The sequence below is a fragment of the Martes martes genome (genome assembly GCF_963455335.1).
Source record: "Martes martes genome assembly, chromosome: 10".
Taxonomy (NCBI): domain Eukaryota; kingdom Metazoa; phylum Chordata; class Mammalia; order Carnivora; family Mustelidae; genus Martes; species Martes martes.
In genome coordinates, this window is record NC_137898.1 from 10,949,519 (window position 1) to 10,965,582 (window position 16,064).

The following is a 16,064-nucleotide window of genomic DNA, read 5'->3' on the forward strand; positions in this document are numbered from 1 at the left end:
GTGTTGGTTACTCCTAGTCCACCTCTCTTTCTTGTATCGGTCCTGTCCCACACGGAATGACCCTTTGCATATATTAGCTCAATGAATATTAATATGAACATTTATTTAACTCCTGCTAATTCCGGGCACTACACCATAGTAGCTTTAATCTTTATAACAACTTGGGTGTTACTAACTCCACTTCATGCATTAGAAACTCAGGACTAATAAGTTCAAGTGACTTTCTTTATATGAAATATACAAAGTGTTCAGCCTGGTGCACTGAGAGTGTTTAACACATGGTAGCAAATAAAATTATTATTATCTTTTAAAAGATTTTATTTATTTATTTGACAGACAGATCACAAGTAGGCAGAGCAGCAGGCAGAGAGAGAGGGGGAAGCAGTTTCCCTGCTGAGCAGAGAGCCTGATGTGGGGCTCGATCCCAGGACCCTGGGATCATGACCTGAGCCAAAGGCAGAGACTTAACCCACTGAGCCACCCAGGCGCCCCAGAAATAAAATTATTATTATCCTATATTTGCATAACAGTCTGAACCAAGTCGATCTGGCTCAGAAGCTTGTGATAGTTTTCTCCATACTGCATTAATTCTCCTCATCTTCCCTTCTTTCCTAACATTGACAGTTCCAGTGTAGACTCAAGAGGCATGTCGCCTGCTGCCCACCAGCTCAGCAGTGTTGCTGAGCCTCTGTGGTGTGAACAGCAGAGTCCAGCCACTGGGATGCTCCTTAGATCTGTTCTCAGTACAACATTCTCCCCCTTGAAGGCTGTAGTTTGGATAAAGGCTTGTGATAATCTGATGGTGCCACAGTTCTGTTCCCTGATCCTTCTCGTCAACATCCAGGTTCTCCTGGAGGGAGTGCATAACCCATAAAGATTGGAACTGGCATCTATAATCTCATTACTAGTGAGGGAGATGGGAAGGGACATCGAGCTGGAAGTCCAATGCTCAGTGTCAGTTTGCACTTTTGAGCGTTATGTCTTGGAGAACAGTCCTGTGCTTGTGTTCTATACTCATCGGTTATTACTAAACATAAGCAAGTTGTTTTAGCCACTTCATAGGTTCATGGTGAGGGAGAGATGAGATGATGAATGTAATGGCTTCAACATAGAACAGAGGCACATGATATACTCTCAATACATATTAGTTGTATCTAAAACTCAGTAGAATTACAGCTCAGATATTTATTTGCTGGCCACAGGCAGGTTATTTCCCTTCATTTATCCTGTTTTATTATATATAAAATAGGGATGATAATGCTATCATGAAGGACTCCTGTGAGGGTGTGAATGAGGTAATTTAGATGAGTGCCTTTTGTTGTGTTTCTGTGATCTTTATCGGGTGCTCCATAATACTCAATAAAAGATTTGGTGACCTCTGTCCCATTTCTATGCCTAGATCCATGCCCTGGTCATTTCTTATGCTCTCTAGGCATCAAATACATTTGAAAAGTTATTATAAATACAGTTCTCCTTGTCTAAGGATCTCATTTCCTTTTTTGGGAATTTTGGAATCTGAACAGAAGTATGGTCAAGGTAACATGACTAAGGAAGGGACTAGTGTTGACGCTGAATCCTTTATAGTAGAACTGGGGTAGAGGGCCATGGGTGAGCATTCTAGCACATCTTTAAAACCAGAACAGTAGAAAAAGTATCAGGTTTGGAGAGATTCTGGGTTTCACAATCAAACACTAGTTCCTGGGGCACCTGGGTCGCTCAGTGGGTTAAGCTTCTGCCTTTAGCTCAGGTCATGATCTCAGGGTCATGGGATTGAGCCCCACATCGGGCTCTCTGCTCAGCAGGGAGCCTGCTTCCCCCACCCCTCTCTGAGTGCCTCTCTGCCTACTTGTGATCTCTGTCAAATAAATAAAATTTTTAAAAAGAAAACAGTAGTCCCTAACAAAATGATAATAATTGCTAACATTTACTCAACATCCACTTAGTTTGGCACTCTGGTAAGAGCTTTGTGGAGAGTCTTATCTAGTTTACACGACTCTCAGAGATAGGTGCTATTGTTACTTGAATTATACACATATGAAAATGAGGCTTAGATTTTCCTCTATGGTCAGGAACAAGACAGGGATGTCCACTCTGAACATTGTTATTTAACATAGCACTGGAAGTCCCTGCCACAGCAATCAGACAACAAAAGGAAATAAAAGGCATCCAGATCAGCAAGGAAGAGGTCTAACTTTCACTATTTAAAGATGACATGATACTCTATATAGAAAACCTGAAAGACTCCACCAAAAGATTGCTAGAACTGATACATGAATTCAGTGAAGTTGCAGGATATGAAATCAATGTACAGAAATTTGTTGCATTTCTGTATACCAATAATGAAGCAGCAGAAAAAGAAATCAAGGAATCGATCCCATTTATAATTGCACCAAAACCCATAAGATATCTAGGAATAAACCTAACCAAAGAGGCAAAAGATTTGTACTCTGAAAACTGTAAAACTCTGATGAAAGAAATTGAAGATGACCCAAAGAAATGGAAACACATCCTATGTTCATGTTGAAAGAACAAATATTGTTGAAATGCCTATATTACCCAAACCAGTTGACACAATGAGTGCAATCCCTGTGAAAATACCAACAGCTAGAGCAAACAATCCTAAAATTTATATGGAACTACAAAAGACCCCAAATAGCCAAAGCAATCTTAAAAAAGAAAATCAAAGCTGGAGGCATCACAATTCCAGACTTGAAAGTTTTATTACAAAGCTGTAATGATCAAGGCAGTATGGTACTGGGCACAAAAATAGACACATAGGTCAATAGAATAGAATAGAAAACCCAGAAATGAACCCACAACTATATGGTCAACTAATTTTCAACAAAGCAGGAAATAACATCCAATGGAAAAAAGTTCCTTCAACAAATGGTATTGGGAATAGTGGACAGCAACATGCTGAAGAATGAAACTGGACCGCTTTCTTACACCGTACACAAAAATAAATTCAAAATAGATGAAAGACTTAAACGTGAGGCATGAAACCATTAAAATCCTAGAGGAGAACATAGGCAGTAACCTCTTTGACATCATCCGCAACAACTTCTTATTAGATATGTAACCTGAGGCAAGGGAAACAAAAGCAAAAATAAACTATTGGTACTTCATCAAAATAAAAGTCTTCTGTACAGTGAAGGAAACCACCAATAAAACTAAAAGGAAGCCTATGGAATGGGAGAATATATTTGCAAATGACACATCAGATAAAGGGTTAGTATTCAAAATATATAAAGAACTTATAAAACACAACACCCAAAAAACAAATAATCCAGTTCAAAAAACAATCCAGTTTAAAAACAACAACAACAAAGAATCCAGTTAAGAAGACACAGATAGATATTTTTCCAAAAAGACATACAGATGGCCAACAGACACATGAAAAGATGCTCAACATCACTCGTGATCAGAGAAATACCAATCAAAACTATCATGAGATATCACCTCACCCCAATCAGAATGCCTAAAATTAACAACAGGAAACAACCAATGTTGGTGAGGGTGTGGAGAAAGAAGAACCCTCTTACATTGTTGGTGGGAATGCAAACTGGCACAGCCACTCTGGAAAACAGTATGGAGGTTCCTCAAGAAGTTGAAAACAGAGCTACCCTACTACCCAGCAATTGCACCATTAAGTATATACCGAAAGGATACAAAGTACTAGTTCAAAGGGATACACGCAACTCAATGTTTATAGAAGCATTATCTGCAATAGCCAAATTATGGAAAGAGCCCAAATGTCCATCAACTGATGAATGGATATAGAAGGTGTCATATACACACACGTGCACACATGCGCACACACACACAGACACGCAGACACACAGAAACAGACATACTATGCGATGGAATATTACTCAGCCATCAAAAGAATCTTGCCATTCACCACAACATGGATGGAGCTGGAGAGGATCATACTAAGCGAGTAAGTCGGTAAGAAAAAGACAAATACCATATGATCTCAGTCGTATGTGGAATTTAAGAAACAAACGAACAGGGGGCGAAAAGAGAGGAAAATCAAGAAACAAACTCTTGACTATAGGAACAAATTGATGGTTACCAGAGGGTAGGTGGGGGAGGTTTGTTTAACGGTGATGCGGATTAAGGAGGGCATTTGTGATGAGCATCCTGTTGTATGGAAGTGTTGAATTACTAAATTATACACCTGAACCTAATATTACACTGTATGTTAACTAACTGGAATTTAAATTAAAAAAAAAGAAAGAAAAAATGAGGCTTAGAGAAGGTAAATGGTTTGCATAAGATTATATGTATAACATATGATGGAGCAAGATTTGAACCCAGGAAATGTAATGCCTGGGCTCTTCTATGCTACTACTCTCCAGGTTCATGTTCACTCACAGGAGCATTTCTTTTCTTTTCTTTTCTTTTTTTTTTTAATTAATTAACATGATATATTATTGGTTTCAGAGGTACAGGCCTGTGATTCATCAGTCTTATATAATACCCAATGCTCATTACACCACATGCCCTCCTTAATGCCCATCACCCAGTTACCCCATCCCTTCACCCTCCTCCCCTCCAGCGATCCTTAGTTTGTTTCCTATGATTAACAGTCTCTCATGGTTTTTCTCCCTCTATGATTTCATCTTATTTTATTTTTCCTCTCTTTCCCTATGATCCTCTGTTTTATTTCTTAAATTCCACATATCAATGAGATCACATGATAATTGTCTTTGTCTGATTGGCTTATTTCACTTAGCACAATACCCTCTTGTTCAATCCACGGCAAGGTTTCCATTTTTGATGGCTGCATAATATTCCTGTGTGTGTGTGTGTGTGTGTGTGTGTGTGTGTGTGTGTACCACAACTTCTTTATCCATTCTTCTGTTGATGGATCTGGGCTCTTTCCATAGTTTGGCTATTGTGGACACTGCTGCTATGAACATTGGGGTGCAGGTGCCTCTTCTTTTCACTACATCTGTATCTTTGTAAATACCCAGTAGTGAAGTTGCTGAGTCATAGGGAAGCTCTATTTTTAACTTTTTGAGGAATCTCCATACTGTTTTCCAAAACGGCTGTACCAGCTTGCATTCCCACCAACAGTATAGGAGGGTTCCCCTTTCTTCACATCCTCGTCAACATCTTTTGCTTCCTGACTGGTTAATTTTAGCCATTCTGACTGGTGTGAAGTGGTATCTCATTGTGGTTTTGATTTGCATTTCCCTGAACCCGAGTGGTGTTGAGTATTTTTTCATGTGTCTATTAGCTATTTGGAGATCTTCTTTGCAGAAATGTCTGTTCATGCCTTCTGCCCATTTCTTGATTGGATTATTTGTTCCTTGGGTGTTGAGTTTGATAAGTTCATTATAGATTTTGGATATTAGCCATAGGAGCATTTCTGACCTTGGACATTTGGTCCCATATTCCTGGTAAATTGGCTTCTGTTGAGTTCCTGTGGTTTACTAGCTCAAAGGGCTAAGTAGACCCCTTTCTCTTTCTAGTCTTTTTTTTTTTAAATATTTATATTAATTTATTACAAAATAAACAAGATACTAAAAACAATAGACTATTCAAAATTTTATGAGGATACAAAATACTATATATATTTTTTTATTTTTATTTTTTATTTATTTTCAGCGTAACAGTATTCATTGTTTTTTCACCACACCCAGTGCTCCATGCAATCTGTGCCCTCCCTAATACCCACCACCTGGTTCCCCCACCCTCCCACCCCGCCCCTTCAAAACCCTCAGGTTGTTTTTCAGAGTCCATAGTCTCTCATGGTTCACCTCCCCTTCCAATTTCCCTCAACTCCCTTCTCCTCTCCATCTCCCCTTGTCCTCTCTATTATTTGTTATGCTCCACCAATAAGTGAAACCATATGATACTTGACTTTCTCTGTTTGACTTATTTCACTCAGCATAATCTCTTCCAGTTCTGTCCATGTTGCTACAAAAGTTGGGTATTCGTCCTTTCTGATGGAGGCATAATACTCCATAGTGTATATGGACCACATCTTCCTTATCCATTCATCCGTTGAAGGGCATCTTGGTTCTTTCCACAGTTTGGCGACCGTGGCCATTGCTGCTATAAACATTGGGGTACAGATGGCCCTTCTTTTCACTACATCTGTATCTTTGGGGTAAATACCCAGCAGTGCAATTGCAGGGTCATAGGGAAGATCTATTTTTAATTTCCTGAGGAATCTCCACACTGTTCTCCAAAGTGGCTGCACCAGTTTGCATTCCCACCAACAGTGTAAGAGGGTTCCCCTTTCTCCACATCCTCTCCAACACACGTTGTTTCCTGTCTTGCTAATTTTGGCCATTCTAACTGGTGTAAGGTGGTATCTCAATGTGGTTTTGATTTGAATCTCCCTGATGGCTAGTGATGATGAACATTTTTTCATGTGTCTGGTAGCCATATGTATGTCTTCATTGGAGAAGTGTCTGTTCATATCTTCTGCCCATTTTTTAATATGATTATCTGTTTTGTGTGTGTTGAGTTTGAGGAGTTCTTTATAGATCCTGGATATCAACCTTTTATCTGTACTGTCATTTGCAAATATCTTCTCCCATTCCGTGGGTTGCCTCTTTGTTTTGATGACTGTTTCTTTTGCTGTGCAGAAGCTTTTTATCTTGATGAAGTCCCAGAAGTTCATCTTTGCCTTTGTTTCCTTCGCCTTTGGAGACATATCTTGAAAGAAGTTGCTATGGCTGATATCAAAGAGGTTACTCCCTATGTTCTCCTCGAGGATTCTGATGGATTCCTGTCTCACTCCCTATGTTCTCCTCGAGGATTCTGATGGATTCCTGTCTCACGTTGAGGTCTTTTATGCCCACTCTCACCACTCTTGTTCAACATAGTATTAGAAGTCCTAGCAACAGCAATCAGACAACAAAGAGAAATAAAAGGTATCCAAATTGGCAAGGAAGAAGTCAAACTCTCTCTCTTCGCAGATGACATGATTCTTTATATGGAAAACCCGAAAGACTCCACCTCCAAACTACTAGAACTCATACAGCAATTCAGTAATGTAGCAGGATACAAAGTCAATGTCCAGAAATCAGTGGCTTTCTTATACACTAACAATGAAAATACAGAAAGGCAAATTAGAGAATCGATTCCATTTACTATAGCACCAAAAACCATAAGATACCTCGGAATAAACCTAACCAAAGAGGTTAAAGATCTGTACTCGAGGAACTACAGAACACTCCTAAAAGAAATTGAAGAAGACACAAAAAGATGGAAGACCATTCCATGCTCTTGGATGGGAAGAATAAACATCGTTAAAATGTCTATACTGCCCAGAGCAATCTATACTTTTAATGCCATTCCAATCAAAATTCCACCAGTATTTTTCAAAGAGCTGGAGCAAATAATACTAAAATTTGTATGGAATCAGAAGAGACCCCGAATTGCTAAGGAAATGTTGAAAAACAAAAATAAAACTGGTGGCATCACGTTACCTGATTTCAAGCTTTACTACAAAGCTGTGATCACCAAGACAGCATGGTACTGGCATAAAAACAGACACATGGACCAGTGGAACAGAGTAGAGAGCCCAGATATGGACCCTCAACTCTATGGTCAAATAATCTTTGACAAAACAGGAAAAAATATCCAGTGGAAAAAAGACAGTCTCTTCAATAAATGGTGCTGGGAAAACTGGACAGCTATATGTAGAAGAATGAAACTTGACCATTCTCTTACACCGTACACAAAGATAAACTCGAAATGGATAAAAGATCTCTTTCTAGTCTTAATCGCCAGTCTCTTGGGGTTCAGCCACTTTGTCACAAATTGCAGGATTTTCTCCTTTTTAAGGCGGACCATGAGGACACTGTGCTAAGTGGAACAAGCTGGTCGCAGAATGACAGATACTGAGTGACTGAACTTACATGTGGTACCTAAAATAGACTCACAGAGGCAAAGACTAGAATGGTGGTTGCCAGGCTCTGGGAAAGGAAGGAATGGGGAGTTGCTGTACAATGGGTATAAACTTTCTGTTATGCAAGGTAAGTTCTAGAGATCTGCTGCACAGCGTTGAGCCTATAGGTAGACCTACTGTATTATACATTTAAAAATCTGTTAGAGAGTAGATATCATGTTAAGTGTTCTTACCACAATAAAAACCTAAAAAAAATTTAAAAATCCCAATTTAGGATTTTAAAAACAAAAGTCTCTAGTTCTGGGTCCTTTCCTATAGGAGTTCTATAGGATTCCTTCTTATATTTTTCAGTCCTCATACCCAAGGACTACAGGATATACTTGATTCTAGTCCTGAGGCTAGGACCCGGAAGCTTCCTTGGTACAATTACCATACTCTGGATACCATGTACCTTTATTTTCTTTTATTATTTTTTAATTGTTCTGTTTGAAAGAGTATATAACATAGCAAATACAATGAAAAAGGAAATACATTTTGAAGAAGAAAATGAAGTTACTTAAATCCCAACTTCTACACAATAACTAGCATTGCATATATATCCTTTGCATCCTTGGATTTTTCTCCTTCTTTTTATGTGTTTACACACATTCAGTGTTCTGCATAAACAGAATCATTCTATCCAAGCCATTTAGAAATCTTTCTGCACTCAATATTATTCTGTGGACATCTCTGACACTAATGAATGTAGGTGATAAAAATCCTAAATTTAAGAGCCAAGTGGTACATTCTGACACATGATACAATGTGGATAAACCTTGAAGACAGTATGTAAAGTGAAATAGCCAGTCACAAAAGGACAAATATTGTATGATGGCACTTCTGGGAGGCAGCTAGAGTATTCAAGCTCATCAGGACAGAAAGTAGAACAACGGCTACCATGGCTGGGAGGAGAGGGAAATGTGGGTGGTTAGTGCTTAATGGGCACCGAGTTTCATTCTGGGAAGATGAAAAGTTCTGGAGTTCATTTGTGGGGATGGTTGCATGAAAATAAAGATATACTAAATACCACTGAACGATACACTTAAAAATGGTTAAAATGCTAAATCTTGTGTTATATATATTTTACCACAATAAAAAAGACTGTATCCAAATGAATGATGTTTCAAAATTCATTTAACCAGTGAAGGTTATTTAGATTGTTTTCATCTCTCTCTCCCCCCACCCCTCCTTTTCTCTCTCTCCTTCCCATTATGAATAATGCTATAGTGAACATCTTTGCACTTCTGTGGTACCTCATCTATTCAACTAACTCCTCAGAGTAACATTTAGAAGTGGATTTGCGGAGTTTAAGGCTATGATACATGTATTGCTACTTTTTAGGGGGAATTCTATAGAGCCAACATTCTTTGTGGTTTCATAGGAGTCTCCAGACTGATGCCATCATCCCCAGTCTCCAAAGTCTGAGAGGGATGCTTGGTCCCTCCACATTCATCAAGTGGAGGCAAACTTGGGGTGGCCCACAACTTTTCCAAACAGTTCTAAAACCCCCACTTTGGAGACAAATCATAGCTTAGAAGACAACTGCTCTGCATTCAGCAACTTTCTCTATGACAGGAATAGAACGGAACCTTGGGGTCCTAATGCGGGATCCAGTCTAATCGCACAGTATTTTCTGAGAGCATATTCTGTGTAAAAATGAGTGACATGCCAAGAAATGCAGAGACTTGTAGAAAATCATCACCTCAATTCTTGGAGTGAACCGAAAGATTGTTTCATCCAATTCTTTTGTTTGGAAAGTAGGTAAACTTAATCACCAGAGCAGGGAATTAACTCACCAGTCATGCAGAGACTCAGAAGAAAGAATAAGAATCTGATTCCTGGCTGGTTATGCCAAGGATAGTCATCTCCCCCCAAAATTCAGGATTCAAACCAAGGTGCCCACCTGTTCTTATAGTCCAGTCCTGCAAGTGGTGGTTGGTGGGCCACCTCTCTGCTGGGGAGCTCTCAGCCAGAACTTCCTACTCAGTGTTCCTGCCAGAATGATCTTGCTCCTCTGTTCTCCAGCCTCTGAGACTTCCTGCCCCTTTCTCAGAACAGTAGCTATGATTACACAAGATATGAGCTTCGGTGTACTTACAGTCAATGCATGAAAAGTACCTCTGCTTTCTTTTTCTAAATTTCAAGGACTGGAAACTAACACAAAATACAAGTAACATGTAAGAATAAATAACTTGTGAAGACTAGTGACTTGCATGATCCCAGTTAGAATTCATTTCCCCCATCCCTGTAGGTAAGCCAACTAGTTTATCTGAACCTGAGTTTTTGGTCTACTGAGCAGGGATGGATAATAATGATTCCACTGTTGGCTGTCGGGAGGACTAAAGAGAAAAGATGCAAAGAGCTTACAAAAAGTAGGTACTCAGTAACTAGTGGTAACAATGATATTCATTTTGGATTTGGGAGAATTTATTTATTTTCCCATTTCCCAGGCTCTTGGCAAATTGAAAGCAACCTTTGGGGACTTGCTGCCCAACTGTCACTTCTTTGGGTGCTTTTTTTCTTCTCTGCCTCTGGTTTCATATCTTCCTAATAACTTCATGCTCAGGCAAGTCCAGGCACATCTTGGGAAGGATACAGTGGATGGGGGTCAGAAGCACAGCCATCTAGACTGCATACACGCTCACATGCTGGGAAGTAGGGGTATTGAGGGGACATTTTTGCCACCTTAACATTCCTTTTAAGACTGCTTGGAGAACAACCTCTGCTCAGAAGGACAGAGATTAAGATGGCTCTGGGAAGTGTGACCTGCACACCAAGAGCTGGCAGCATGATGTGTTCCATACTTCCTCAGTTTCCTGAAGGTGGCAAATCTGTCCCCTGAGAGAGGAACAAAACTAAGCCAGGGGTATTTAAGGAACTCATAAAATCTTGGAGAGAATTTTAGTCCAGTCCTTTCATCTCCAAGGGAGGTAATACTACTGGAGGAGCCTACCACAGATGACTCATCATGTCAGTGGAAGAAGTAGGACTGGAATCCAAGTCTCTTGGCTTCTGGGTCAGGTGTGCATTGGGACAACAGTCTGTCACTTTGTCATCATCTCCATCCTCATGGCATCATCATCATTGAGGAAAACCCTCATGGTCCAGAGCTTCCTCTGGGTCTGTGACCTGCTTTGAACAAATTGTCAAAGAAAGACATAGGTCATTGGGCTTCTCTCACACCTCTTCTGAGTCTGAGAAGGAATTTGTGGGGAAATCAGTTAAATAACCAGTTTTCTCATATATAAAATGATAATAAAGAGGTTTTTAGAATTTCTGTGAGGAGTTGGTCGTATATCAAGTCACTTATATAAATCTATAATGTGCCCAGCATAAAGTCTCACATATATTAGAATTCATAAAAATCTGTGTTCTTTGCCCGACATCTTCTCCCAGACCCTTTATAGAAAAGTATATTTCATGTCTTGATTAATCTCTGGGATCTATGTGTAGTTTTTCTACACATACTCTAAATCCATGCTCCTGTGTATTGATTGGGTATCCTCAGTCCTTTCCAGAGTCCTAGCACTCCAGATGGCAAATGACTCATGGTGCTAAGCTTGCTTCAAGGGTGAAGTCCAAGAATTTCCCAATTTCCCACCCTCTCTGGTCTAGGCTGACCCTGAAGTTAGTAAGTATGGAAGTGCATCTCAGATCTATGATCTAGAACAGAGATGACTGAGATTTCTTTTCTCCAGAAACAAGGGATACAGACTATCCAGCAGAGGTTCCCCAGAGCACGGTTCATTGTCCTCGTTGACATTTGAGCTCCTCCTTCCCATCTTCCTGCTCAGCTATCCTTAACTAACATAGGCTTTCATCCTCATGGGAGCTGTATGGTGGTAGTAATTTGGGTGCTCCACTATTGGGAGGCAGAAGAAAGATAACAAAGAGGAAGGTAGAAATTGACACGTTCCCATGAATCTCCCACAAAATTCTTCTCAAGTCTCATTGGCCAGAAACATATCATATTGCCATTTCCATCCATAAGCTAGAAAATACCAGTTTTTTAGTTGTGCACTACACCATTCCTGAATAAAGTCACCATGATTTTATAAGAAAGATAAGGAGACCCTACAGTGAAGAAGCAAATTATCTTGCTACAATTAGTGTTGAATTTGCAAGGTAATTTCTGTTGAGGTGTGTGTATTCATCTTGGTTAGCTGGATTATTTACATAGTTCACATAAGCTGGTTATGAACTCACTTGAAGATATAGCTGAAAATATTTAAAAAACTATGAAATGGCACATTTAGGACTTGGGAAGATTTCTTCCTATTTTCTTAAACTAGGTACTGGCAGTGTAAGGATATGAAACTATTTTACCACCATTCTGCTGATATTAAAATACATTTAGAAGAATTTTCTATTTCATTTTTAAACATACACACACACACCCCTTTATTATATCGAATTTTAATCACACTTCAAAGACTAAAATTTCTTCATTAGTTTTTTTCCCATAATTTTGGCTATCAAATAATTTTGAGTGTGGAAGGTGAATATTTCTAGGAAATAAATCAAAACTGAGTATTGTGTCTCATAATAGCTGATTCAACCCACTGCAGCTGATAAATGATTATAAATGTTGAACAGCAGGACTTGTTCTAAACAACTAATTTTCCCTATCCAGAGTGCTAGGTTTCAGTCTTCAGTTTACATAACCACCATGAAATGTCCTTCTTACCGGTTGGAAAAATCCTTACTTTCCCCACTCAGTGATTTCTTAATGAATTCACTTTCTGTGGTGCTTCCTTACCAGGCACATATATAAATACATAAACGTTGCTTTCCTCCCTCCCTCCTTCTCCCCCCCTTCCTTCCTCCCTCCTTCCCTCCTCCACTCTTTCTTTCTTTCTTTCTTTCTTTCTTCTTTCTTTCTTTCTTTTTTTCTTTCTTTCTCTCTTTCATGGTTGGTAGCTCTGATGATGTTTATTTTGCTCTTTGACACATGTCAAATCTTTTTTTTTTTTTCAGGATTGCATTTATTTGTCAGAAAGAGAGAGAGAGAAAGAGAGCACAAACAGGGGGAATGATAGAGGCAGAGGGAAAAGCAGACTCCTCTCTGAGTAAGGAACCCAATCCTGGGATCATGACCTGAGCCAAAGGCAAAAGCTTAACTGACTGAGCCACTCAGGCCTCCCAACACATGTCAAATCTTATCAGATAAAATCTTATGAACCTTCTGTGATTTGAGATTCTTAATATTGGTTAAATTTTGAAAGAACTACCTTATTGATATGGAATGTTGCCTTCACTTTAAGTAAGTGGTACTCAGACAAAATCCCCTCACTGTTTAACCTATTATAATCATACTAACTTTTGCCATTAAATAGTCAACTAGATTTATTGCTACAGATATTTCCTATTTACTTAATATGCAATGATTGTCATATAAAATTACATTTATTTATGGTTATTTTTATTTTAACAAATAATACTGCACAAAAATATACAGTGATGACATTTACTTTTTTTAATGTGTTTATTTAAGTAGAAAAAGTGAGTTAGTTAAAATTGCTAAATTACAACTGGTTTACAGTTATGGTTCTTTAATTAGAATTTGGGGATAGGGCACATTTTCTAAGATGGAAACTTAAGAAATCCCAGTTCTTCTCTGAGGAGCATACCATGGTGTTAAATAATTTCTCAATTTCTCAAGCCTGAGTGTATGCAACATGGAGAGCACAAAAGTAATATGTCACTGGAGCACCTGGGTGACTCAGTTGGTTAAGTGTCTGCCTGCGGCTCAGGTCGTGATCCCAGCGTGCTGGGACTAAGCCCCACATCCAGCTCCCTACTCAGTGGGGAGCCTCCTTCTCCCTTTTCCTCTGCAGCTCCCCCTGCTTGTGCTCTTTCTCTCTTGAATAAATTAAGAAAATCTAAAAAATTAATAATAATAACATAGCACTTTTTGGGTTTTCAAAATCTTTGTAACTTGTATTTGGATCATTAGGACTTACAGAATTCAAAGAAAACAACCTCATTCTTTCCCCACAACTGTCTTATCCAGACATTCTCAGTAGGACTACATGTCCACAGCTTTTTATTTAAAATCTTAGGTAAGTTGCTTAAGGGAGTAGAGAATTCTAGCCACTTGAATATTTAAAATGTACTCTTTTTTTTTTTTTACATAAGAATCAAATTTCAGCTGTCATTTACTGTGAAAGCTTCTCTCTCAGTTCCGGTCTGCTCTAGACAGGACATCTATTGTGGGGAGGAGGAAAGAGTACTCTCTTTTTCTCTCTAACAGCCCTCCCCAGCTTGCTGATAGGGATTTCTGCTCCTTGCAATCAGGAGCAGGAGTGAGGAATGCTGAGGGACAGAGAACATCAACTGGTACTTTCCCACCATGATGTCAGGCTGCTAGGGGCTGAGTGCACCAGAGCTCCATCACTGAGATTCCTTGGCTTGGCCCTCCCAGCACTCTAATGCACTTCCTTAGCCAGTGGTTCATGATTCCGCCTACGTCCCACCCCTGGGTGTCCATCAAAAATCTCCAACCTCTTTCTCTTCAAGGTCTCCTTGCTTCTCTTGGTATCCTTTTGGAGCAAGTCTAAGACCACTCAGGTGGAGTTAACTTTCACATGGCTGACTTATGGAAGGACAGGCCATCCTAATACAACCTGCTTCTCCTGCTAGCTGTGGCAGACTGACTCTAGGGTGCTCTAATGCTTCCTGCGTCCTGGTGTTCATGCCCTTTGTGATTGCTTCCCCTTGAGTAGAGGTGAGACCTATGACTTGCTTTGAATAAATAGAACACAGCAAGGTGACAGAATGCTTGCATGATCACATTGCAAGAGATTGTAGCATGTCTTAACGGTGCCTCTTTCTCTTTCTTGCTGGCTTTGAGGAAGCAGACAGCCATGTTGTGAAGCTCCACGTGGCCAGGGACTGTGAGCAGCCATTAGGAACTTAGAGTAGACTCTAACCAACAATCTACAAAGACTTCCAGGCAACACCCTGCCAAAAAAAAAAAAAAAAGGGGGAAAGAAAGAAAGAAAAATAAAGGGTGGGGGGCCCTTTGTTCTACAGCTGCAAGAAATTGGATTCTGTCACCAACTCTGGAAGCTTGAAAGTGGATCCTTCCCCAGACGAGCCTCAGTTGAGACCAAAGCCCTGCCAACACCTTGACTACAACCTTGTGAGACCCTGAAGTGAAGAGCCCAGTTAAGCCATGCCTAGTCCTGACCTGTAGAAACGATGAGATAATAAAGGTGTGTTGTATTAAACCTGTAAGGTTGTGGCTTTTTGGAGTGCAGTGACAGGTAATAGTGCAGCCACCAGAGTTGAAAGCTCAAACCTTAGCCTCTTTTGGTTCCTCGGAGTGTGTTAGATTCAAGTCTACCGTCTTCCCCAAATTGTGAGTCTCCCCATTAAGTTCTTCCCATTGCAGCTCCCATTGCAGCATGTTTCTGAGCCTAGAGGTGAGAAGAAGTCCTCCTTCCTTCCCCTACAGTGGGAAGAGGGGAAAAAACCCATAGAACCTCAACAAGTTTCTTCCAATGAAATTTTCAGTAAAGTTTTCAAGTGCTATCCTGTGGCTAATGAAATTCTCTGAGTTCCAACTCAGTATTTAAGTTTCTTTTTTTTTTTTTTTAAGATTTTATTTATTTGACAGACAGAGATCACAAGTAGGCAGAGAGAGAGGAGGAAGCAGGCTCCCTGCTAAGCAGAGAGCCCGATGCGGTGCTCGATCCCAGTATCCTGGGATCATGACCTGAGCTGAAGGCAGAGGCATTAACCCACTGAGCCACCCAGGAACCCCAGTATTTAAGTTTCTTTTATAGGCTGGTTGAGAAAACCATTTTTGGCTATTTCTTTTGCAATTTCTGTTTGGGTGAATGTCATTTCAACTCCACTGGCAAATCACAAAGGGGTGGGGGTGGTGATGGGCATAGTCACTCCCAGGGCAGGCAGTAAAACTGCCTTCTGCCTTATATCATCCATGTGCAAGCATTCTAAACAATATTGATAATAAAATACTCTCTGGGAAAAAAAAAATCTTTCATTGATCAAAATTCTAATATAAAAGTGGCTTATCCCTGGGGCAGATCCCTCCCATGGTACTGTCATCTGTTGTCTTTGGGCCTTGGATGAGACGGAGTACAGTCCCCTATGTGAGTCCCCTTAACGTCCAGAGGGACAGTTT